Genomic DNA, 27,311 nt, shown 5'->3' with positions numbered 1-27,311 from the left:
CTTACTACTTTATTTCACTTTTATTTTTTCTCGATAATTTCCTTTTTCTCTTTTATCGTTTGATCTTCGATCTCTACTATATAATGTTCTCCTGTTCTAGAAATCCTTTAAACAGATTTCTTTTTTATCGATTTCGTTACGAAAATTTGATGAAGAAAATACGATAAAAAAAAGAAAATTGGGAATAGTAATTATCTCAATGATACTTCTGGACGAAGAAATACTATCGCTAGCGTGTAAGTTATGTCACGTAGTTTTGAAGTAGAATCTCTGTCATGGCTGATGAACTAAAGTCCACTAACCTCGTTACAAGTTAAGTGAGTTAGATTGGGTGCCGTAAATTATCCTTGGTCACCTCTTAAACCATTCTAATCCTTTCTTATCGACGTTTATGAAGCTTTACTAACGTCATGAAACTTGAACAACTACGTGAGAGAAATATAAAATGAAGCTTATAGAAAAACGATCCCCATCGCTTAGACCTTTTTTTTATTTTCATCTTGTATAATATTTTGCCTTTCGTTCGTTACAAAATATATTTTTGTTACAGAACGATTGCCGACGTCTCTGGTGTCAGTCACAATAGGTAAGTAAAAAAAGAATTTTAATAACAGGATAAATCTATTTTTTATAATTTCATTACACCTATCTCATACATTTTTAGAGAAATCAATCATTTCCTTGATAGCTAATCATTATGTTTTCTTTTATCGAATCATCCCTGCTAGAAAGAAAAATTCTTATTCATTAACAGAAAAGTTTACGAGCCAACAGAAAAATTGCTGTAAACTTTGCAGAAACTTCCTCTTCATTTCCCTTCTTTCGACTTTCCACTTTCAATTCCTTTTCAATTCAAAACGATTCGAAAGCTCTTCGTAATTCTTTGGAAATAATGGGAAGATTTCGTTTTTATTTTCTTCTTTTTCTTTCTCTTATTCCATCTTCTTTTTTCTGTTTCTCTCTTTTTCTCTCTCTTTCTTTTTCTTTTTTTTTTTGTTTCTTTAGTCTCGGAACGAAAGTTTATTCGGTAGTAGTATAGGGCAAGAGCTCAGGGCCGTAGATTCACGGAGAACCTCTTCGAAAGTGGCAAGAGCCTTTGGCTGTTATATATACCTATAGGTGTCAGAGCTTTATAGGCGCCTTTTTTTGCTGGAGCTTTGTCGTTCGTCTTGCTTTCCTTCTACCTCCTCTCTTTATCCGTCCTCGAAAGATCGCCATCCCCCTATCTCTTACCCCCCACTTACTTTCTAACATTCTTCGCTTCGACGCCGTGTCTCTCTCCTTCCACGATCCGAGTCACCCTGCCGGAAGCTACGTTGCAGCTTACAGTCTCTTTCTGTTTATCTTCAGCCGTGAGCTTTTGTGTTTGCGCAAGCTCTCCCATGCTTGGATCCAACGTCGCCGCGTACCCACATCTCCACGTTCGTGCTTCGGATCCAACGAGAGAGAGAGAGAGAAAGAGGGAGAGAGAGAGAGAGAGAGAGAGAAAAAAGAGGAAGAAAGAGAAAGAAAAAGAGGGAGAGAGAGAGAGAGAGAGAGAGAAAAGACAGGAAGACCTTTATTTATTTAGTTTTTACTTGCAGTTTGTGGAGTCTGTACGGGCGAAATGCTTAATTACCGTAAGAGTCGGCCTTTGTTTACTGACCTTTATAAATGTTACACTAAGAAGCCGTCCGATGAGTCCTAATGACTCAAAAGGAAAAAAGAAAGGAGAAAAAAAAGTGAGATTAGACATTCACTAAATCCTTTTATGAAACGAAATACACGTGCAATGTCGTATAGAATTTTATTCGATGGATTTATTTCGTTGTAAACCAGGAAAATATTTACACGTTTAATTTAATTGGAATTTTTGGATCTCTTCATAATTTTCGTTCGAGTAGTTGTATGTACATACATGTCAAATTAAATTTAGGTATGTACTTTACGTTTATCGATCGATGCGTGTAAATTATACGAGAGGATGAAATGATGGTCAAAAAAAATTTCTGTCTTTTTCTCTCTTTTTTTTTTTTGTTTTCCATCGAAGTACCCTTGCTTAATTAACGGCGTGTCCTATAATAAACGACTTTTATTCGTGTCGGAGTCGTTCGAGCGTTCAGAAAAATTGATTAGTCGGATGTCGTGTCTCCCAATTAGTTTCGAACGTGATCGAACATTTATCGATATAGCGAGCAACGATTATGTCGATGGAAACTGACGATGAGGGAACTGTGTGGATATATCTATCTATACGTATTTATGTGTATGCGTATGTATATATATATATATATATATATATATATATATATATATATATATATTTATCCATACCGAGTGAAGTACTCAAAACTAGTTATCTGAATAATTTCGTCATATTTGATTTTATAGAAAAAAATGTTCATAAAAAGCTACGCTGTTTTAAGGAGCACATTCGATAATAAAAAAAAATTTTTTTCACATAAAAAATTGTTCACTCATAAATTGTTTCACGAGATTTCGAGATGGTCGAATTTTTTCTTTTTGCACGAGTCGATTTGTCCCTTCTACCATTTCGAATAGAAATATATCAGGGACCTTGAAATCTCGTAAAAAAAATGATTTTGAGAAACAATTCTTTCAGATATATCCCTTGAAGTAGCATAACTTTGTTCTGAGCATTTCTTTATAAAATCGAAAACGATGGAGTTATTCAGGTGGTCTGTTTTAAGTGTCTCACCCAGTATAAGTGCATCGGTAGAACAACAAAGTTTGGAATTTTGAATACTGACCCGGTTTAAAGCGAACTCGGAGAGAGAGTATCTCGTTGAAATACGTACCATCTACCTTCCTACCAAGCTACCTTTAGTTGGAGAAGCTCGAGTCGTTTCGCTTGAGATACTTTGAAAGTCCCGATGTGTTTAGCCGGAGGACATGGTGCGACACTCGCAGTGTGTCTCTACCGACTCGGCTATTCCGTATTTCCTGACATTAGCACGTGTTTCTGCAAAAACTTTGTTAACGTAACGCGTTTGTCTCGTTTCGTTACGTTCACTTCGACTACGATACTATGTAACTGAACGAAAAGGAGAAGGTCCATGGAACGTCCAAGAAAAACAAAACCTTTTCATTTTCATTAAGAATATTTTAATTAGTTTCGATTAGTATGCTTACGAGTAGATCGATTTATGTTCTATATACGACTGTTTGTATGTGTGTATATCAGATCGTTCATTGATAATTAATATCTGTTCGTTTCTTAATTAATCGGTATAAAGTAACATCTGCATGTCACTTTTGATACCGCCTATTCATACGTATGTATGTTTCGTTTCTAACTTGTTGCGTTTGAATGTATTGAAAGCTTCCTCTAACACACGTGTTTAGTCGACTTTACGTTGATCTCTTTAGGTGTATGTATATTAAAAAAAGAAAAAAACAAAAAGTAAAAGAGGAACTGAGAATATCGACTTTGAAACTAACGATTATTTATTTTCCTCTTTATATATATATATATGTGTGATATAGGAAGGATGATATTAAAATCCTTTCGATTCGTCTGCTACGAGTGTAAACGAACGAACGATTTTTATTGCGAGAATATCGACGGTACTGCTTAATCGACCGTATGAAAAATACAGCGAATTAATGCGCGAGCAAGATTTCCTCTTCCGAAATGCAAAAAAAAAAAAAAAGGAAAAAGAACTAAAAAAGAGGAAAGAAAAATTGCAAAGGAAAATAAATAAACTCGAATTCGTTCTCGCTTTTTTCCCGTGTGTTACGCGCCGCTCGCGTTTATTCGGACGGATTTATATCGATACGAGCGATAAAACGTTCGGCGTGCAACAAAACGTGTAAATTGCTATTGCATTTATTTATTAGGCCGAATGAACGTCGCTCGTATATATATATATATATATATATATATATATATATATATATATATATGTATATACGCGTATACACACACATATTAAAACGTGATGGTACGTACGCGAGAAACGTTTCGGAAAAAAGATAAAGTCGGATAAAATGGAGAGGCACGAAACGTTGACCTCGATGGAAAATGTATCGTATTTACGTGTATACACGTAGAAAATAGATCGACATACATAAAGAATTTCGTCGCGAAAAAGCAAAGATCTTTATCGGTTTGTATTTTGTGTCGATCTGCCACAAAACAGCACAAAGAAATAGAAAGAGAAAAAGAACGAGAAAGCAGATTATCGAGCAGCATCCGATATCCGTGGAAACGCGCGTTAAAAAGTCCGGTGTCGTTGCCACGGGCGATGTTCGCGAGGGTGGTTTTTGCAATTAGCGATATCGGCTATGTCACCCCTAGCTTGCCGAACGAACGACATGCCGGCTAGCTTTAGTCAATGTGTGCGTCTGTGCGCACCTTCCAGAGGACACAGGGTGTGCTTTGGCGTTTCGCCAAATTTTCACCGTCCGTTCTACCCTCCTACGAGCAACCTCCTCATCACCACCCCTCTCTCTCTCTCTTTCTCTTTCTCTCTTCATCGTACCTTTCTCTATATACGTTTATGGTAACGCTATACATCGACGCCTAGGGCCAACAGACGCGTTATCAAACGATTTATATCGGTGTATTGTAAAATTTGTGGTGGTGGCTCGTGTGTTGTTGTATGTTTTCGGCAGAGTCGGTTCGTTGCGTTTTGTAACGTTACGTGGGTACGTTACGAAGTTTAGCCTGAAAGGGAACGAGACCCTACGAAAAAGGGTCTTCCGTATGTTTCCAGTTTCCGCCTAGAGCCAAAAAGATATCACATTCTCGTTTCGCGTGTTATCAGCTTTAATCCGATAGTCAACGTTAATGACCTTTCGACTGGTTACCCAACGAAACTCGAGTTCTCGTTACTATTGTACCTTCTGGCTCTCCTACGAATTTATCTTCTTCTTTTGTCGGCAGATTGTCATTTAGCGTGATGAAGTTCTTTTGAGAAATTAACCGATGAGTTTTTATACTGGGAAAAGTTTGCTTTTGTTATGTACTTAAGCTATTTTTATCATCCCAGTTAAATTTATGTATGCCCACGTACTTTTTAATTATGCGTTTATCTTTGTATTTCTCTTTTCTTTCCTTATGGTTTCATCTAATCTATCCAGCTCTTAATTATTACGTGCTTTACTATCGGCACAGTTATCGTTATCATTAATAATCCGGATTCTTCGATTGTGTGATTAGGTTCTTACGAAAGATAGAGAGAGATAGAGAGAATCAGAATTGGCTCTGCTCCGTGAATCCATTGAGAGGCAGGACCGAGAGAGATTCACGGCTCGAATATTCTCATCATCGATCGTAAAGAGCGAGAGAGAGAGAGAGAGAGAGAGAGAGAGAAGGGAAGAGCCATTGTGGAATCACGTCGAATAGGCTTTGTGCGATAACATTTGCACAGTTGGCCGGCATTTTGGTTCGGCTTTGAAGATAAGAGTCGCGCTTTCTTCTTTCGTTTCATATTATTTTAAGACCCTGTGCAATTTCCAGTAAAAGGATCTAGTTCTAGATACTTTGAGAGATTCAGAATCCATAGTCTTTTATTATTCGTCATATTATTCGTAGTATTATTATCTGTTAGATTTTATAGACACACGTTAGTACGATACCTCTTTGCTATTGGTAATCGATCATTCCCGGACTCCCGTCGAAATGTTTGCATTACGCGCTCGGAATTAAAATTCACCGTGAACGTCGCGTATCTCTCCTGTATGCTCTCTCTCTCTCTCTCTCTCTCTCTCTCTCTCTCGCTCTCGCTCTTTCTCTTTCTATCTATCTATCTATCTCTCTATCTCTTTCTGTCTATCTGGCAGGCAGGTTACGCGCGTGCGCTCGCGACCTCTCTCGTATTATATTACGGCTTGTAACGGGGCTATGCATATTGTAGCGGATTATGCATATTTTTAAAATAATGTTGGAGTTTAAGGCTAGTCCGCTCCGATGGATTACGATTACGTATTCATTTCCCGGTTAAAAAGGGGAGACAAATTTTCCTAACCGTTATGAGGCGGAACGAAGAATCTTAATTTTCTAACTAAAATTCACGAGATTATTTCTTTCTTTTTTTCTATCGTGAGAAATAAAATCTTAAGTAAGAAGTAATATATTAATATATATATTTCTTTTTTATAAAAATATATATTATTTCTAAGAATGTATATTTAATGATACCCCAATTAATTTTGCTTCAAAGACAAGTACCTTAACGGGATAGTAATCAAGCAGCGAGCGAATAAACGAATCCGCTTTAAGAATAAAGCCATGGCATATTGCCTCTGGGAAAGTCATCGAATGAGGATGCGCTCTCCTGAATTCTCGGCCGACAATGAAAGTAGCAGAAATTTTTGGAGAAGGGACAGAAGAAAGTCCGTGGTGTTCTTCGTTAAGAGAACTTGGCCAGGAAATGCGAATAAGACGACGATAGTTGGGATTAGAGTGAGAGAGAAAGAAGTTAGACCGTGGCGATTGCATAAAGGACGCAGCTGTGAGGACACTCAAGAGGATTCTTCTCTGAAAATCCATGAGAGCGTCGTTCCCTTGGATAACGTCGGAGAACAAAGACTGGAATAAGCTGAAATAATTGGCAATTACAAAACCGAGGCGAATATTAACATTATCTTTGGATACGTGGTACGTGATACGGTAGAACGTTCGAAGAAAAACTCGTATGATTTGCCTTTCTGCAAATGTTGTGTGTGTTCATCTATTTTACTTTTGAAATAAGAAAGATAAAGATAAAGATAAGGATATAAAGAGTTCGAAGAAATGGCAAAGTCCTTCGAACGATAAGCGTGCAGCCTTCGCATGGCCATCTAAAGATAAAAGTGAAGAGGAGAGAGCTCGACGAACTCGCTTTCGAGCAATTATCGTTTCAACTTTCGAATCTCTTTTCTCTTTGAATCGTAGCGAAGCGCGAGAGCTTAAAAACGGCTGTTGAGTGGTCGCACGAGAGTACCCACCTGGTAAGCTCGCAAGCTGTAAGCCGAAACTGAAACTTTTTCTGTCCATCGTTCGATAAGCTTACCCGTTTAATTCTTTTTTTCTTTTTTCTTATTTCCTAAATCGTACAACGTGATGGAATAGGATGAGAGAGCTTTTTGCTAGTTCGACCGATCAAAATGTTGAACGAGAATATTGAATCTATTGACAAGTATAAATAATAATCGCAATCAATTATTATTAAATATGGATCACGTGGTTTATATCCAAGAACGATTATTTTTTTCGAACTCAATAAGGACAAGATTAATAATCCAAAGGAAAGAAAAGAAAGAGAGAGAAGGAAGATTCAATTTGGATTTCGCGATCGTGAGTGAGTATCCTTGACCCTCAGTCCGCTCATTAACTAGAACGTATCTTCGTTTTCCCTCGCTGTATTTCTCTTCAGTCTCATCGTTTTCCTCGAGCTCCTCATATCCACTCGTTTTCCCAAGGGAAAAAGAAGAAGGAGAGCCGAGATTAAATCGTAACGTATTAATTAAACGTCCCTCGATGTAGCCACGATAAATATTCGAGTATTTTCTCTCTCTCTCTCTCTCTCTCTCTCTCTCTCTCTCTCTCTCTCTCTCTCTCTCTCTCTCTCTCGAACGATGAGAGTTTATTGAAATGCGAATAAGCAGATGCCGATTTATTTCTTTTATATTCAATGTGATCGAAAAAAGAAGAGGAAAAGGAGGATGAAAAGATAACGAAGGATCATTTATATCACAACACGCATTAATAATAATATCCGTAGTCAAAGTACACTCTGACGTACACGTATTTTCGAGATATTCTAATATTTGAAAAAGGCCGCAAGCAAGTCCCCCGAGCACTTAAACGACAAGATCGACGACGAGTGTTTTTCTCCTCATCGAGCTTTTCGCAGTGCGAACGAATAAATTTTTTCCCGAATCGAAGAGGTAACGAAGGAAAGAGAGAGAGAGAGAGAGAGAGAGAAAGAGGGAATGAATGAATGAGAGAGAGAAAGAGAGAGAGAAAGGAAAAGTAAAGAAATAAGAAGTGCTCGGATCGTTCGTTCGTCGTGTAGAAGGGCAAATAAAGAACGTGTCTCGGTGCATAAATTCGACGAGCTTTCTCGATCGACCCTTCGACATCTCGCATTAATTGGCGAGCATGAGAAAAAAGAGACCGATCCAACATCGAGAGTCAATCGTCTCTCTGTTACGCGAATATCCGAGGCAACTGAAGAGTCTCTTTTGAAATAGCGAAGAGAAAACGTTGGAGTGAAAAAGAAAAAGAGAGAGAGAGAGAGAGAGTGAGGAAGAGATTATAATAAAACGTGCGATGTTGTATTCGTAAGCGTTAGTAATCGCTTTATCGACGTTTCAACTTACCGTTTAACCAACTCACGATCGACTCGACTTTTGCGTTTGTATTAATTAAAAAGTAATTAATCAGAATTAAGTCGAATTAAAGGTAACGTTTGTGGGGGATGGAAGTAGGAAACGGTTACCGTTTCTTCTCTTCTTTCGAGTCTAGTCGATAAAAAGAGCGTAAAAAAGGAGAGAAAAGTGAGACAAGAGAAAGAAAGAAAAAAAATGAAAAGGAAAGGGTCGAAGGACGAGGAAAAAACGAAGAGGACGATGCGACGGCGGTGGCGACGGCAACGACCACTCTTCTCGTCGACGGTTCCATCGTCGGGCCTCCGCCATCCAAGGACAATGTCAATATTTAAGGAGACGGCAATTCGTTTAAGGAACTTCGGGTATACCGCGCTATTACCTTCGAGTCGATCGACTCGTTTCCATGGTCTTTCACGGTACCGAGAGTCTTTTAATTACTTGGAAAGAAAATATCGAACGATCATAACTGAAATCTCGTAACTCATGTATATATAAAAAGAAAAGAAAAACAAATTAAATCAAAACAAAAAAAAAACAAAAAGAAAACAAAGAAAAAAAGAGGGATGAAGCGTATGGAAACTTCGTTTATTTCTTTTTTAAATAAGTAAATATTTATATTCAATAGCATGGTACATTTTTATGGGACACCCGTAACATACGTTCTATTCGTTAATATGTTGTCATGAGTATGTACATATGTTCAGTTATGAAGCATTAGTTCCGCCGGGCGTCGTAATATATACGAAAACTAGCCGGTAGAATAAAGAACGAAAAACAAAAATAGATGAGAGTGTAAAGGGTGGGAAAAAGTTTTCACTACTACGAGCTCTTCCGACGATCTATAGAAACCACCAATGGCAACAACAGAGCCGTTTCAGAGGCTTCCACAGCGTAAGCTCAACGCCAACTCACAGCTTTTGCGTATAGATCCCTCTTTCTCTCTCTCTCTCTCTCTCTCTCTCTCTTTCTCATTCTCTCATTCCATTCTTCTCTCAGTAAGCTTTGGCCATCCCTTCGTGACATACGACGCGACGCTTCTTCCACGATTTCTCAGAGAGAAAAAGAAAGAGAGAGAGAGAGAGAGAGAAAGAGGAAGATAGAAACTGCACAATTCCGGTTCTCCGAAACTTCTTGAAAATACGAATATATAAAAATGTCAGTCTGTTTTTTGTTGCAATGCTCTTTTTTTACGACTGACCAAGTTCGCCAGCAAAAGGGGAATGAGGAGCAGGAGAAGCAGATTAAGTTTTAGAATTAACGATCAACTTCGAGAAAAATTGTTCAGTTTTTCTTCCATAGTTATAATCAAATTTTCGTCTTTCCTTTTTATTAGTTTATTCCGTTGGTTCCCTTTTTATTATTCTTTTCTATTTCGAACGAAATCTCTGATGGTAATAGAGTCAAATGAACCGTTTTAAGCGAGCGAGCGAAGGAGCGAGCGAGTCTTCGGATGCGACAATTTCTAAAAATGAATTTGAATTTTCGCGAAAATACTTTTACTTCGGTTCGTTCGCATAGTCGACGACCAATCATATATTTTAAAAAGACGCGCTTTTTCGACTAGTCCCGAACCCATTCTTTCGCTTCGAGCTCCTAAGACTTTCGGATAGCGATAGATACATTCGTAGAAAGCCATGCAGCTTTTCTTCGTCTTTTCTCCTTTTCTTTTTCTCTCTTTCTTTCTTTCTTTCTCCTTCTCTCTCTCTCTTTCTTTTTCTTGTTCGCTCTTTCTCACTCACCCTAGCTCCAGTAAAAGCAATAGAGGCAAACGGTGCGAGGGTACAATTTATTATCTCGTGGTAAATCCGTCGAGCATAGAACGAATCGTTCGTTCGCTCTCTCGCAAGTTTTTCGCAAAGTCCTCTTCGAGGACAAAGCTTTCTACTGCCGAATCCATGATCGAGAAAAGGAAAATGGAGTTATGTGTGCGTTACTAGAAGTTGACTTTACTTGTGGTTCACGTTTTTCCACGAGAAAGAGAGAGAGAGAGAGAGAAAATCATTTTTCAAAGTTTTAATATCGTACATTTAATGACGTTATCATTTACTGTATCAAAGCATTTTCTGTATTTTTATTCGATGAGTGTCCTAAAGGATCTATCAGGATGGATTAAAAATATCGAGGTTTCGATCGAGGTTTGACGAATACCTTCGTTAAAATTTTATTTCCTTTTAATCAGAGAACACAGAATCGGTACAAAACGTCGAACGATTTAACGACGGTTGACCGAAAATTCGATGATAAGAGAACGTCGGCAGACCATTCGAGAGCAAACTGCCTTGAGAACGTCGAATGTTTCGAAAAGTTTATCGAGATAGTCGATAAATTTCTAGGACAGACCGAAAATAATTGAAAACGAGCTTTTTCTCTTGGTTCACTTAATATAGAAAATATGTGAGTGTTATATATATATATAAAAAAAGAAAAAAGAAAAAAGAAAGAGAAAAAGGAAAAAAAATATGGTCTAAGTGTCCTGGTTTTCCTTTTGTTCGTTGTACGTAGTACGTAATATCTGACTTGTCCTCTTCGTTCAACAATGAGTCACTTTCATTGTCCCTTCGAAGAAAGTGGATCGTGCTGAGTCGAAATGAGAAAGAAAAAGAGACGGGGACGTCGTTTCTGTCGTTGTTATCTGAAACAGATCGGGCTGGTTCGATCGTAGAAATGGACGTTCGTTTGGAGTTAGAGAGAAAGCAAGGGTAAAAAGAGAGAGAAGGAGAGAGAGAAAGAGAGAGAGAGAGAGAGAGAGAGAGAGAGAGAGAGAGAGGTAGAGGTATCGCTTACGCGCTGAGACTGCCAACGAGATATCGTTAAGGCAAAGATGGACGATAATGCTGGCGTATGAATGCCGTCGACGTAACGTATCGTGAGCATTACCTATGATTTATTGACGAAACTTTTCGATCTACTTATCCCGATCGGCCGTTTTCCTCCCTTTTACGTCCTCTCCTAGTCCTTGTTCCCCTCTTGTTTCTTTCTTCTTTATGGACACCGTATGGAAAGTAACATACGTAACCGCACGATATAGTCTCAAACTTTGTACGATAATGCGCGAAAAATCATCGGGTCGTGAGCGTTTATCTTGTAAGAGTGGTTGGAGGACCTTAAGAATACGACAAATATTTTTATTCGGATTACTTTTATTTTCTTCGTGTTATACGCGTAGAGGGTAGAGTATCGTTTCGATCAATCTCGATCGACTAGTAAAAGAGTATAACAAGTATTTATAGAGATATTATATATTTTTCTTTTTTAAAGGACACTTATGAATGGATGTTGTTTTTAAAATTGTCAATACGTTAAAGAATCTATTGGACTTTTGTTAACGAGTATATAATACCTTATTGATTTCGCGTGCAAACTATCCTTTTACAAGTATATACAGGCAAACCTTTTTACTACGATAAATCAAGTTCTCACTTTATTTCCACAAAGTGGCCGCAATCGGATTCGTTGAGAACGATTACATCACGACTAAAGAGAAGCTCGAATGAGTTGAGGCTTGGAAGGTGCGATTTAATGACTGTTCTGCGTTCTCGTAAGAGAGAGAGAGAGAGAGAGAGAGAGAGAGCTTTGGACAAGGAGCCCAAGCTCGAATAATTATGCGAGACTTTCCAATTACGGATCATGCTCGAACGAATTGCACGACACTTGTCAGCCAGACGTTATCTACGTTTGGAATCCGCTCGATTCTGCTTGGAGATTTACTTGACGAAAACACGTGTTTGTTTTCCTCGTCGTATCGTGACCCTGAACATTTAACTCGACTGTAGACATTGTTAATCGTTCGATTTATGTTCCCATATAATTTGCAAGTTATGTTGAGTACCTTTTTACGTGTAATTTACTTTTTTTCTTTCTTTTTTAACAAAACGATCTGCCTGTGTAGTTTCTCTCTCTCTCTCTCTCTCTCTCTCTCTCTCTCTCTCTCTCTCTCTCTTTTCACAAACATATAATTAATACCCATGTATATATATATATATATATATATATATATATATATATATATATATAGAGAGAGAGAGAGAGAGAGAGAGAGATAACACTCGGACATACAAGAAATTAATGAATTTCCATTAGATATCGTGATATTAACGTTCGACCTATTCGAGTCATGGGTTGCTTGAATTTTTGACGATCCTTGCATCGTTCGAACGCAGCTGCTCTTTCGGTTAGCCGCACTCGTTCACCGCTCATTTTCAAATAAATATCTTCTATCATATTGTATGTCTCTTTTCAAAACATCCAGAGATAGAAAGCAATCTATTCTTTAAATATTTATCATTCACTCAGTTTGTTCCATTTTTTGTTTTCCAATCTTAATTATATTTTCCCGTTAAAAATAATATTCGTAACATAAATAGAAGTGGTGCTTCTCTATCTTAAGACACATCAAGTAGATGAGTTTGCTCATCCATGATAATACTTGACAGCAATTGATCGCGTATATCATTTAAGGCTCATGAAAATTCTCTTCTATCTCTCTTCTAGTCCAATTCTGGTTTTACTCGTTACTACTGCTATTGTACTACTACTATTGCTTCTACTAGTATATTATTACTATTATACTACTATAACACTACCACTATTATATTACTACTACATTTATTGTTTATGTATTATTACTACTAATGTACTATTACTAGTATACTACTGTACTATCGCTACATCATGACTAGTACTACTACTACTACTACTATACTATTATTATTATTACTGTTACTATTATTATTATTATTATTATTGTTCATATCGTTACTATTATTACTGTTTTTGTTATTATTGCTATTATTATCACTACTTATACTATACTATATTACTACAAAATATTACTGTACTATTACTAATGTACTATTATTACTATTACTACCACTACTGTTACTACTACTACTACTACTATACTATCACTCATATTACTATCTTTTTCTTTTTCTTCGTCGTAGATAAAAGAGAAAAGCGTTGCCTCCGGCAGATGTACGTCGGGTGTATCTTCCTGTCGACCCTAGGACGGGTCAAGCGTCGACCGGTAGCAAACAAAGAGCGCGAAAATATCGCCAGCGTTGTCGTCTAACTAGTCTCAGTCTTCTCGAATCTTTCCAAGGAGAGAAAATCCTTCGATTAATTCCTTCTTAGATATAAATAAAAGATATCTCTTTTACATCTTATGAATAAGAATCAATCAAATTTTATCAAATGTCAAATCGACATTAAGATTTAAAGAAGAAATTAAATTTTTATTTGATATGAATTGATCAAGTATAATAATCAAACGTAAATTTTTATATCACTCGTTCTATGTCAATTAACAATAAGTTGATTTCATTTCTTGTAAAACTCGACGTCAATCACGAAAGATAAGAAAGTTAGCAAAAATGTAGTAGTTAAGAGAGTAGTAGTTAAAAGAATGAACTAAAATCGAACAAGAGTTACCGTTTACGATATTACCCTTCTCTCTCTCTCTCTCTCTCTCTCTCTCTTTCTTTCTCATTTCCACTCACCTTCATAAAAGTACGGATAAACTAGTAGCGAGAGTATATAGAGCTGCTAGTTGAGATTAAAGTTCGGCTAGTCTGCCCCTTGGCTAGACGCTACTTGCCAGCAGCGCACCGTCTAGTTTCAAAGCGGTTGGTGGCCATCGAGACGATTATGGCCGGTAGGTAGGATTATGCAGCCTACGGCTCACCGGCGCTAGTAACTGCTCACCGACAACCGAGCGAAATAGCCACTTCTCGCGACGCGTCTCGTTGGAAAGAGAAGAGAGAGAGAGAGAGAGAGAGAAAGAGAGATTGTAGGAGTTGGTTAGTCGGTTGGTTCAGGATGGAAAAGGACGTTGCTTCTAATGAGCTGGCACGTAGCCAGAATCTTGTTCATGAGAAAAGATATTCGTCTTGAGAGAAAAAGAAGAAGAAAAAGAAAAAGAAAAAAAGAAAGATTCTTCTTTGACCCTGACTGACTCAGCTCAGTTGACCGGAAAGATTGAACAATCAAAAATAACATTTTCTTGTGTTTTTTCTTTTAATGAAATTTCCTAGATAACGCTTTATTCGTTTCGTGAGACGTTCTATGTACGAATCTACATATTGTTGGTAGACTGTTTCCACAGGAAATATTCATATCCGCGAGTTCTCATCTCACAAAAAAAGAGGCGGAGGAGAGGGTTTGAGTTGGCGAGGTAAGGGAGGGGGAGGTAGGTACGAAGGAAAAGAGAGGGAGGAGCAGACTCGTGCGTCGTGCTTACGATAGACGGAAATTGAAAGCACTTTGAAATATCGTCTTTACATCCATATACGCGTGCGACCTCGACGAAAATTTCAAGTGGCACTAGATCTTTTTGAATATGACGATGCAGGAAAAGCAGCTACGACCAGAACGGTAAGGCAGATGGGACGAAAGGGTGGAGATGGTAATTCAAATTTTGCGGGAGTCCTTCTCTCCTTCGTCGGGAATTACTTTCAGCGGTTTCTCTCGATTCGAGAAACGATCGAGCACGAAATATTGCGTCCAGGTATTCGTCGTTCAGCGGAATAAGAAAAATAACGTTAAAGAAAAAAAGAAGGAGAAGAGGAAGAGGAAAAAGAAGAAGAAGAAGAGGAAGAAGAAAAAGGAGAAGAAGAGAAAAAGATAGAAGAAGAGGATAGAAAAGCCGTGCTATTTCGGTGCAGTGCGATATTACGGGAGCCGCGATAAAATCGACGGTACCACGGCAATGTGAGTAGGAGGAAAAGAAGGAGGAGAAGGAGGAGTTAGAAGAAGAGAAGGTGGGGAAAGAGGAACGACACGTTCCTTTCCTTTTCATTCGCCACTTCAATGATGGATTACCCAAGAGTAACAACCTTTTTTCCTCTTTTCTCCTACGCTCTTCTTTTTTCTCTCTTTCTATCTTTCTCTTTTCGTCATTCTCCTCTACGTCCCAAGACCACCAAGGTTTCTCTACGTTGACCTGATAACAGTAGCATGTACGTACTAGTATATACATATATATATATATGTATTACTAGTACATAGATACGTTAGAGCATAATAATGCGAAACCTCGTGCCGTGCAACAAGAATGGTATTAGTGTCTGCGATTGTAGTAGTGGTGGTAAAGGGGTGGTAGTGAGGTGGGGAAGGGGTGGGGGAGGGGGAGGGGTACTGGATGGTATGGAGATGGCGAAGGCAGCCGCGACGTGGCCTCTTGTTCTTTCGAACAATGGGACGTTACTTTGTTTTCTGACGTAGCACCAGTGCGCGCGTTTCGGGCCGAGCATACACGCGGAATCTAATCCATATCCTGCCTGGGAGGATGAAATTTACTACTTTAATAACATTGCTCGTGGGCGCGAGCGGAGACGAGGTCAGGAGGTGGCGCTGCAGCATATATACCACCACTATCCACACACGTGTCTATGTAGTCATGTGTCTATGTGTGTGTATATACATGTACATACGCCAAACTTGTTTCTCGTAGTACCAACGTCGTCGTTGTCGTCGTTCGCCGACGGACGAAACGATTTCGAGCATTTGGCCCGAGTTGTTGCGTCGCGTTGTTCGCAGCCATTGTTACGCCGTCTAGTGTCTACGTGTGCGTTCACGCGTCAAACCCTCTTCGTTGTTCTCTCGTCTCTCGTCTCTCTCTCTCTCTCTCTCTCTCTCTCTCTCTCTCTCTTTTTCTCTTTCCGTCAACTCGACGAACTTCAAGAGAGTACTCTATTTTACAGGCTCGGGAAAATCGAAAGTTTTTTTTCATTTTTCTTTCCTTTCCTTTGCGTTTTATTAAAGCTCGAGATACCTTAAAGTATTATTCCCCTGATGACGTTGAATGTTCTAATTTTTCAGATATATAACTCGTCTTTATGTAAACACGAAAGTCGGTATTATTTGCGAGAAAAAAATGGTTGACATTAAACGAAATATGTATGTAGAAAGGATGAACGAATAACCAATGCTTTTCCGTGCTTAATGCTGAGTAAAGAGACGAGTTGTTAAAAGGTATATATATATATATATATATATATATATATATATACGTATGTATACACACACATACATATATATATATATGTGTGTAGTTCCATATTATATGTATGTTCGCGTTCCGTGCCGTTGTATGTGTTTATGCACGGAAATATAATTTTCATTGAGCCCATTGAATCATCGAAATGTTAAAACACTCACGCACGCGTAAGAGAGAAAGGGAGAGGGAGAGAATCGTCTGCTTAATTCTTTCAATCTATCGAAACGAATACAGGCTGCATCGATACGCGAACACGGTACTCTCGCGCCGTCACGGGCTGCTGCTTTCCCGCGTTATTTGCGTTTAATTTTCTCTTTTAAGCGGGGGTTTATCGACGGGAAATGAGAAAAGGAGATCTTCACGTAACGTCACAATTAATGCTCGTTGATCGAGTTTGGCTTGGTTTAATATAGATTCGGATTTTGATGCTAAATTAGAGAAGATCCTCTTGATTATATATTCAAATTTGTCGAATAATTGAAAAGTACTCGAATGTAACATTTTCAGAATTTATGACGTTCGATGCAGTCAATTATTGATCCTAAAGAATATCACGAAGGATATAGAAGATATGCGATCGAAAGGATACGTAAGATATTTTCGTTGTGTATCCCTAGTGAGAAAGCTGAGTGGGGTGTTCGATAGAAATTGGAAGACGTACACAGAGATAGCAAACAAATATATACGAACTTATACACAGATAGTAGATGTCTTATACAATTCGCTAGAATATTCTATGCTTTCTACCTGTATACCTATATACGTACACCCTTTAAGTCTTAAGGGTCTGGGTTGGTGGGACGAAAGGTCGACTCCTTTATTTTCTTTACCTGTTTTGGATGGTCACGTGCCGGGGAGAAAGAAATGGTAAAAAAAGAAAAAAAAAGGAAAGAAATGGAGAGAGGAAGAGAAATGCAAGAAAAAAAGAGAAAATAAAGAAGATGAACACAAAGAAAGAGAAAAAAGTGTATATAAGAAAGGAGATGAAGAGGGGGGAGGTTTAAAGGGCGGATCCAGGATACATAACGTAACGGATGAACGAACAAGCTAAGGCTAGATGGGTAAGTCTATACTCGAAAGCTAAACTACTTTGCCCGAAGCGAGCAGAAGAGAAAGAGGAGGAAGAGAAGAAGGGTGAGGAAGTTGGTAAGGTGGAGTCTCGAGTGCCGCCCGTTTCTACTGTAATCCAATAGAGACCCTAAGACCTTTACCACTTCGACTCGATACGGATACCGTGGCGAATAAGTCTACTTGCGACCGTAGACACTAGGAACGACGAACTTCTCGGTTTCTACCCTTCCTTTAGCCACGAATATACGTATGTAAATTTCAATATGGCGTGCTGGAGCCACACGCTTTTTTATCGTGTCTGCCTCTTCGAAGAGAAAGACAGAGAGAAAGACAGAGAGAAAGAGAGAAACAGCGACCAAACTTTTCCCTACAATGGACAACAACAGAGTTGTACGCGATACGAAACACGCGACTGGGAAATTTTTTTTTCTCCTGGAACGCTTGCAATTCGATGTTTTAACGTACATGTGTACGTACACGCACACAAGTATTTCTAACGAACGGCCCTTTTCAGACAGGTTCTTTCTACTCCAGTTGACAGACCGTGCTGAATTGCAATCAGAATTTTTTTTCACTAGCAGTCCCGCTCGATCGGAATTTAAGGATTGGATATATTTGTTTAAATGTTACACTCACTACTTTCCACTAGCGTGGAAATTCTAGCACAAAGAAGGTATTCTCTCTTTCTCTCTTATTCTCTCTCTCTCTCTCTCTCTCTCTCTCTCTTCTTCTCTCTTTGTGTTATACTTTCGGCTAGTACTCGGCTTCACTTTTTCCTCGTTTTCGCCTTTATCCCTTTAAATCCTCTTTATACGGCAAACAGTGACCCTTCTAATCTAGCATTCCAACACGTGGTTACTCACCATTCGTTTGTTAAACGTTCTATGGTTTGTGTTTCTATGACACAACTCTCTATTTCTTCCTCTCTTCCTCTCTTTTGCATTTTCTCTCGCTCACAAGTTTCTCGTTTACTTCCGTTTCTCCACTATGACATATACGCTTGTACGATGTATACTGTATTTTTAGGGAGTTCCTTTTTATTCGCTATCCCTTTTATGGAAGACAACACCCTATAACACGCGAATCGATTTGAATTTCCTGCGGAAAAAAAAGGAAATATTCTTTGGGACTCTTGTCTCGTACGTCACATAAATTTTCTTTCCTGGTCGTTTCCAAATTCACAAATGATTTGCAACGTGCATGGTCGTCGTGATATAACGTGTATGACTTTCGTAGCTGCACGAAAACTCTTCTTTTCGTCGTTATCATTCTTCTTTCTGACGTAACTTTGAACATTTCCCGAGTTTGAAGATTTTTCAGATTTCCAGCTATCCTAGCTTTTCTCTTATTTCCATGGGAAAATTCGATGGTAATAATAAGAAAATCGTGATAATTTACGTTTCCCTATTACTTCTTTTCTTTTTTCTCATTTTCTCCTCCTTTCCAAAAGCTAAATTTTATCATAGATTTATTTCATGTATCGAAACGTGAAAAGATCTCGTCGAATCGTAGCGAGTTCAGTAGTAAAGTAGAAGAAGGAAGGAGGAGAGAGATCGTTCGTAGAATGGCGAAAGTTCGGATAAATTTTTCAAAAGGCACATCCACGAAACAAGTTTCGTAGAATTCGCGATGTTAGAAGCCCCTCTCACGTAGTGGCTCATCAGCAACGGAATTGCCCTTCTCTCCCACGCGGCATTGAGTTTTTCTTGACCCGAAAAGTTGAAAATGCTTTGGTAATTATTAATCGAGTCACGTACTAAAATAATCCAAGCTAAAGAAACGCGACGAAAGGAGGAGAGGACCGTTGGGAAAGATGTATCGTGTCGATTTATAATTCGATGTAGAAAAAGTCGATCTAGCTATTTTAATTTTTCTTTATTTTATCGATCAATTGGATATGAATTTTTTCTTTTTTGATCGATTGAATCGTTTGAAGGAACCCTTGAAAAGCAAATTTTTTTAAGATCGATGAAACAACCTCTCGCTGTCGTCATCGGCAAATACGTGGAAATACATCGGCATGGATAAAAGCAACTGCTAGAAGGGTAAAACAGTTTCAGAGTCATAGGATACGTTCTTCCCCGCATGGGGGTTGCTAGTGTCGATATTACAGAGGGATGGTTTTGCCATCAAAGTACGACCGGTAAAGTAGGAAGGGTCTTAGACCGAGGGTGGTTTATTGCCGATAGAGTTTCTCGGTGTACACTTCTCTTTCAGGAAAATCCGCACGTTCTAAAGACAAGGGATGAGATTAGTAGCATGACTGAGGATAATATTAACTACAATGGGTATTATTAAATGAAAAGGAATATTTACAAATTTTATTTTCACTTTGCCTAAAAACATATTTTATTTAAATATCCTTGAAATAAGACTACGATCTACGATATATACTCGTGATTTCTATAATTAAATAATACGATCAGAAGTTGAAATCTTTAAATCTTTAGCTATTTCAAATTATCTCAAGCTTTTAAATAAATACAATAATATATCTGTTCTATTGTACATATTCTATTAAAATATTACTTACGAAATTATTACTTTAATGTTATTATCTCTTTTTTGTCAAACTCGTTGCGATAAAATAACACGAACGCCATTGTTTAAGAATATCGATCAAAAACGTTGGAGATGAGTATGCACATAGCGGTACTTATCGCGTGCTAAACCTGTAGGCGCACCTTCGTCGACTGTTGGAAAAGTGGCTGACTAGAAATGTCAGTTCCTTTTCAGTAGTATAAGTCGTTATACGGTCAGACCCAGCAGAAAAGAAAGAGAAAAAAAGAAGAAGCTAGAAGAAGGGTAGAGAAAGGAAGGGAGAGAGACAGTTTCTCGCAGTTTGTCGGTGGTAGAAGCGACAAAAGGGCAGGAATACGATTCAAAAGGATGCGCGCGCATCAACGATACACCTTGGGGCTATAGACGTCTCCATTATGTCTTACCCTGGGGTTATCATTATAGCATTGTCTTCGCTTGGAAATGCACACAGGGGAGAAGGACTACCAAGGACAACGAAGAGAACGTGTTGCTAAACGTTCTCCTGGTCAGTCTCTCTCTATCTTCATCGACATTTAGTAATGTCCTTATTTTCCTCTTCATTGATTTTAATCGAATATAGGATCTAAAATTGATTTACTTACGAAATTGTTTTGGTATATATATATGTGTGTGTGGATGTGTATGAGTATTTTGGTATATATGTATGTATGAATATCGATTATATTTTTTTAATGTTCATAATAGAGAATGTGTATATAATGGATGTATATAACTGTATATATATATTTATGATGAGATTTAGAAATAAAATTCGGTACATTGCGCAGAAAAGACGATAGCGTCGAAGACGTAGTTCTCGACGAAACATTCCCGGATATTTTATGTTTCCTGAATGCGTTCCGATCGAGGAACGCCAAGAACGAGGCATCACGTTTCGAGAAACTGCTAACAAAAAAGATGAATAAAGAGCGAGAGCGAGAGAGAGAGGATTGGATAAAAAGGGCATAAAGTTAATCAAGCGAATATGGTGATAACGATAGTCGTAAGATATTGCGTTCCAACAGCCCTATCGAATAATACCGACGTTTTATCATTGCTGTGAGCATTTTCACAAAGCGTAGATTTATGTATACTTATATGTATTATATATGTACGTACTCTCGAGTTAAATATTCGTGACGGGCATTTTGCATCCTCCGTTTGGTTCGACCTGGGATTAAAGTGATTTCGAATCATTTTAATTGAGTACAAAAACGAAAGAACATGTTCATTGATCTATATGATCGAAATTGATCTATAAGAACAATGGTGAATCAAATGACTTTATTATATCGTTGTGATAAACAGTATCTATACTTTTTTATGGATAAAAACGTGCATTGTTTGATTCACTAAAATTAAATTGTCAGTTTACGTAGTTATTCTTTTATTACAAACGATAAAGAATTCTTAAGAAAATTTATTAGAATCAGTTTATATAACAAAATACTAATTATTATTATTCGTAGTAACTTGAAAGTAAATATAAAATAATGTCGGAACAACAATATACTTGTATGTTTGTTGATGTTTCACAGAATCGATATGCGACCGGCGTCGATATTGATAGCGAAAGGAGAGCATCATATTTTTATTTGCGTGAATGCTTACCTTTTCTTTTTTTTTCTGCGATAGAACGTATGAAAAAAGAAATAAAGAATGGACAGAGAAAGGGAAAGGCGATGATGTTCGCGTCTCGCTTATATGCAGGGAAAAAAAAAAGAAAAATATAGAAGCGAGAGAAAGAGATAGATAGATAGATAGATAGATAGATAGATAGATAGATAGATAGATAGATAGATAGATAGATAGATAGATAGATGGAGAAAGAGAGAGAGAGGAAGAGATACAGACAGTTCGACAAAGAGGAAAAGAAGGAGTGTTGGGGTGGAGGAAATAGGGGGAAGGTGGGGAGTATGGCACGCGTCGCATTTCTTCTTTTTCCTCTGACATTGGAGAGTGATTAAAAACTTGATCCTGCCCCGGCGCGTCTCTCCATCTTTATCCGTCTATCCAGTCGCCGCCGCCGTCCTTCCGAGTTCGTATCCTCCCTTTCGTTTACGATATAGGAGAGCGGACAATATGGCGGAGTAATTGTTGTTCGGTTGGGAGAAACGAAGAGAAAGAAAAAGAGAGGGAGAGAGAGAGAAAGAGAGAGAGAGAGAGAGGGTGAGTTGAACGTGGAAGAAAGCAGTGGGTGGAGCAGTGGCCCGATAGTGTCGGATTACTGTCGGTATTGTGAAGTTTACGGACATGATAAGAAGGAGGAAGAGGAGGAAAAGAAAAAAAAAAGAGAAAGGATAAAAAAAAGAAAAAGAGGTGCCGAATAAGAAGGAGTGAGAGCAAAAGAGTTTTCTATCTCCCTTTCTCTCTTTTTCCTTTCCTATCCTTTTCTTTTTTTACTTCACCATACGAAGAGGATGCAGAAGAAACGAAGAAGTTATTAGAAATACCGAAAGAGAGTACAATACCGGCTGGCTCGAAAAGAGAAAGGGTACGTGGCCTTCCACTCTCTTTATCTTTCTCTTTCTCCACTTCCTCCTACTCCTTCTCTCTCTTTCCTTCTCCTCGTTTCCTCTTTTCTCTTATGGAATACGCGGCACGGACCGACGATGGAAGAGATGGCTTCTAGGGGATCGGTCGGACCAAGATGAAGAAAGGGAGAGGGAAAACATCGTCCTATCTTGGAGTTTTCTTTATTTGCCGCGATTTATTTCAAGATATATCTAGACGCGCGTAGTATAGTGTGCTCGGTTGCGTGCACGCGTTAGATAGAAAAAGAAAGAAAAAGAGGAAGAAAGAGAAAGAGAAAGAAAAAAAAGAGAGAGAGAGGGAGAGAGAGAGAGAGAGAATGAACGAATGAACAAATGAATAAGTGGAGAAAGAGAGAAAGAGAGAAAGAGAGAGAGAGAGAAAGAAAGAAAGTAGAGGATGGTGTAGCCGGCCAAGTGGAAAAATGTGATATTCCCTGACAAATGGACGATGGCGGCTTGTGGCAGAGATGTACGTTTAAATGCGATTGTTTATTTCGTGCTCGATTGCCCGCTAATACCAATTTGCGATGTTTCGCGGTTTATCGGACGCCACGGATTTTTTTTCTCTCTCTCTCCCTCGTTCTCTTTTTTTTCGGTACTCGACAGTGCGGGACGAGAATAGCCGATGCTGCGGGTGAAGTATTGTCGGAAATTCAATGATTCGAAATTTCATCGTTATCGCGGTATATTAACGAGTAGTTCTCTCTCTTTCTCTCTCTCTCGTTTCCCTTCTTTTCGACTTTCCATGAAATAGAGTGTGAGAGAGAAAGAGAGAGAGAGAGAGAGAGAGAGAGAGAGGAGAGTGATTTTCTCGCAATGTATTTTAGCCTGTACACGTACCCACTTTAGTTCGATGTTGTACATATGTAAATACATACATACATACATACATACATACATACATATTTACCAACATACATACAAAGGGAAAAGAGCATGTAAAGTAATTCGAAAAGGCGTACGATTTTTAAAAGGCGGATCATTATAAATGTTCCGATCATTATGAGCGTACAATTCTTTTAATCATTTCGCAGGATTACGTCATTCGTCGGAATTAAAATCGTCCGTTGTTATTACGAATGTCGTAATCTTTTCACGTTCTCGAGTACTAGGATTACGAAGAATAAGTTTCGATGAAATTTCATTGCAATTTTTGACGTGATAGAAAGAAAGTGGATAAGAGGAGGGGATAGGCCGACGGAAAGGATAAGTCCGACCCGATGGAAAATGATCCGAGGGTGTTGGCTGCTTGTCGAAGGGGTATTGGCTATAGGGAGTGAGAGAACGGGCTTGAGATATCGACGGGTGGATGCGGCTATCGGCGGGGGTAATTGTTATCCGATAGACTGGCGGAAAGGGTTGGCAAAGGATGGATGTGACGTCACAGGAAACAGTTTCGCCTATAATTGGACTTGTGATCGGCTCGCTCTCTTCGGCTATCTCATCACGTTTTAACGTTAATGCGTCATTTACGCTTCTATATCGAATTTTCTCAAGTATTCGGCAACAACAATGTCCAACTTCGCTTGAATTCATTTTTCGAAGAGGAGAAAAATCTTGTGTTCTAATAAAAGTTAAAAGTAAGAAAAAAAGCTGATAGAAAAATGCGATGGACAGTCTTTTTTATTTTCTTTTTATTTTTTTATGTCATTCATAATCATGCATCGACGTTAATACGAGCAGATACCGATTGCAAGACATTTTTTCGATTTATGATAATTCCTTTTCTACAATGGAACGCGACTTGACGAGTTATGAAAAATAATACGGTAAGTTGAAAGGGGGTAAGTACTATAGCTCATAGAGAACGCGGAAACCATTACAGCACGATCATGCCGATCGAGAAAAGTTTTAATTGCCCGTATCAATTCACATAACTTGCACAAAACTCAATAGGCGAGTCTTTCTCTCTGTCTCTCTCTCTCTCTCTCTCTCTCTCTCTCTCTCTCTCTTTCTCTTACTATCTATGTACGGTACAAAGTTCCAGTGAAATCCATATCGATGCCCGTCAGCGGAATCATTCCTCGCAAGTTTTAATTGCCATTGTCAATTAATTCACGGCTTAGAGCCTAACAATATCTATATACGCGATCATTTGATGACATCGCCAACAATGTGTTAGCATTTTCATCGCTCGAGTAACTTTATGATAATATAAACGATGCTCGTTATATCAACTACATCACTTTCATTATCTTAAAAAATAAATACAATATCTTTAGATCGTTAAGAGGAATATAATATATAAATATTTTTGATTCCTCCATCATTTAAGTGAATAGAAATAGAAAACAAAAAAATATATTTTTAACGTAAAAAACTAACGACGCCGTATTAAAAAGCTTATAACCTCTATTTCAGCAGTAAAAGTTACGATGAATAAAAGGAGATTACGGAACTAAAAGCGTCTCGGTAATTCTGAAAACGCGATCGCGTGTAATGGAAGAGGTTCAAGTGCGAGTGTCTATAATTAGCAGAAGGAGTCTTAACGACTCGACAGGATAAATTAATCCTATTCATAGAGCACTCCGTGATCTAGCGGCCTTGGTTATTTTCGATCAGTCCTACGTAATGCATATATATATATATATATATATATATATATATATACATACATATATATATATATACACATATATATACAGTACATACGTTACGTTACGAGGACTTATCGTTTATGCGTGTTCGAAGCAGATTTTCGAGCGATACGCTTGGTATCCACGTTGGCGCCAGCAACTGCATCGTTTGAATTGCGCTGATTGTATTCTCATGCAAAATATGTCGCGCGTAATGACTGGACTGTTCTGAGCCCACTGTATACATTATACGATAGCTGTATAATTATTGCTCCCACGTTTTCTTTCTCTATTTCCCAACGTACGTTTTCTTCCAATAAAATTTTTAGCTTCTTTTATAATTTTAAGTACGTGTCTCTTCTTAAGAATAATCTCACGTATAAATAACATAATATATAAGTATTAATCTATTCCAATGTCTGTTTCTGCTTTTAATTGAGATAAGTCTCTCGACTATTCTTCCTTTCTGAAGTTAATAGAATGGGAACGTTAATCAATCAGACATGGGCGCAATTAACGCGCTCTTTTGGCAGGTATTCTATCCCGGATAGGAACATCTGACGTGGATTTCTTTAATCAGTCACTTCCTATAATAGGAAGAGAGAAAGAAAGAGAGAGAAAGAGAGAGAAAAAGAGAGAGAGAGAGAGTGAAATAGGTAGACTCTGCCGGGTGGACGAGACGGCTCGAAAAGGAGACGAAGGGCCTGGAACAACAGAAGGGAAGAGAAGAGTGAGGTAAACGAGGAATAAGTTGTAACGCGAAATGAATCGCGCGAGTGAAACTGACAGGTGATTTTTTAGTAATCGAACCTCCTTTAGCCGCTAGCAGCTACTTATTTTCTACAGTTTGATCGAACAGAAAGAGAGAGAGAGAGGGAGAGAGAGAGAGAGAGAGAGAGAGAGAGAGAGAGAGAGAGAGAAAAGTAGGTACTTTGTCTCTAAAGCTTCAGACGAGTCAAAGTTCGGCTAACTCGAAAAATTCTTATATACGAGACCATTATCAAAATGGAGAATCGTAGAGGAGAATATCACGATTCGATATATGACGAGTAGTAGCAAGCGTAAATGCGTAATGCGGATAAGCGGTCGAATGTGTCTATAATTTCAAGTAATCACGTCGATGGAGTGAGAGATGTCATCATCAACGTACATTGTAGTAGTGGTTGACTATTAGGCATGCCTAGAAGCGTGCATCATTGTGACAAACGTGTTACGATCATAATGTATATGATTGTTACGTGTGATATAGAACGTCAGGGAATACGAACGTCTTTTGTGTTAATTTAAAACGTTAATTGAATTTTATAATCTTATTAATGATATTCTGTTGACTTAGAGAAATCGGAGTTAATCGAAAAGGTTCGTTATAACTTTAATAAATATCAATTCGAATGAATATTCTGATTTTCGATTTTGATCTCGAAATCTCGAAGGAAGCAATTACTTTAAAAACGATCGTGTCTCCAGACTCTCGAGTGGAGTCGCTGCTAGAAGGGACGTAGAAGGGAATCGCCGTAGGAAGCCTTTGCAGGAAGCCTCTGCAGGAAGTGGATTACGCAAGGACAGCGTTAATAAATCTCCAGTAATTAGAAAGAATGTCCCGACGGTACGGAATTGCCGATGGGCCGGAGGTGACCGGCCTGTTCATTTTTTACGCTACGCGAGCGTTAAGATCTTTTAATGCATAGTTATAAATGATATGCGAAATCGGAGTAGGTACTCCTTGATACGGCATACGCTCAAGCGCACACACACGCACGCACGCACACAAACATACAGAAGCACACATATACAAATATACGCATACACATAGACCTCCTACCGAGCTGTCAAGCAACCCTTGCTCGTTAGCCGGCGTGAATTTGTCAGAATTAAATTTTAGCGAAAATTAGTTAAGGCTAACTCGGCCTTAGGGTGATGATATTATTCAACAAACTCTTGATTTTCTTTCCCTCATAATCTTTCTTATAAAATTCCTATAAAAGTGAATAAATAAAAAAGTTGATTATTTTTCAATAGCGATTTGCGTTATTTGTTAATTACGATCGTAAGTATCGTGAAATAATTCGATCCGTATTCGACTTCCTATGTGAATTAATCCATTAACCCTGGCAAAGCCAATTTGAACGTCGCGACGTGGTGTCTGCGGTGAAGAGCAAAGTGGCGGAGAAAGTTTGTCTCGCGTGGCGTAGTCGTCTCGTCGGCTTCGAAGAAAAGCTCGCGCTGGTGGAGTCTCGCGCGAGCCGTAAATCAGGAGGTAATAGTTCTCCGCCG

At 38.4% G+C, this 27,311-nt stretch overlaps 1 protein-coding gene across 5 annotated transcripts in view; it reads left to right on the top strand.

The window, feature by feature from the left end:
* Positions 1–27,311, top strand: part of LOC127062823 (teneurin-a) — a 473,231-nt gene that overhangs the window by 113,214 nt on the left and 332,706 nt on the right. For all 5 annotated transcript variants that reach the window (XM_050991642.1, XM_050991641.1, XM_050991640.1 and 2 more), the window contains exon 2: positions 551–586. The gene's annotated coding sequence lies outside the window, so the exon portion shown is untranslated. The remainder of the gene's footprint in view (positions 1–550; positions 587–27,311) is intronic.

The sequence above is a fragment of the Vespula vulgaris genome, chromosome 3, assembly GCF_905475345.1.
Source record: "Vespula vulgaris chromosome 3, iyVesVulg1.1, whole genome shotgun sequence".
Lineage (NCBI taxonomy): Eukaryota > Metazoa > Arthropoda > Insecta > Hymenoptera > Vespidae > Vespula > Vespula vulgaris.
This window is presented reverse-complemented; position numbering and strand designations above follow the sequence as displayed.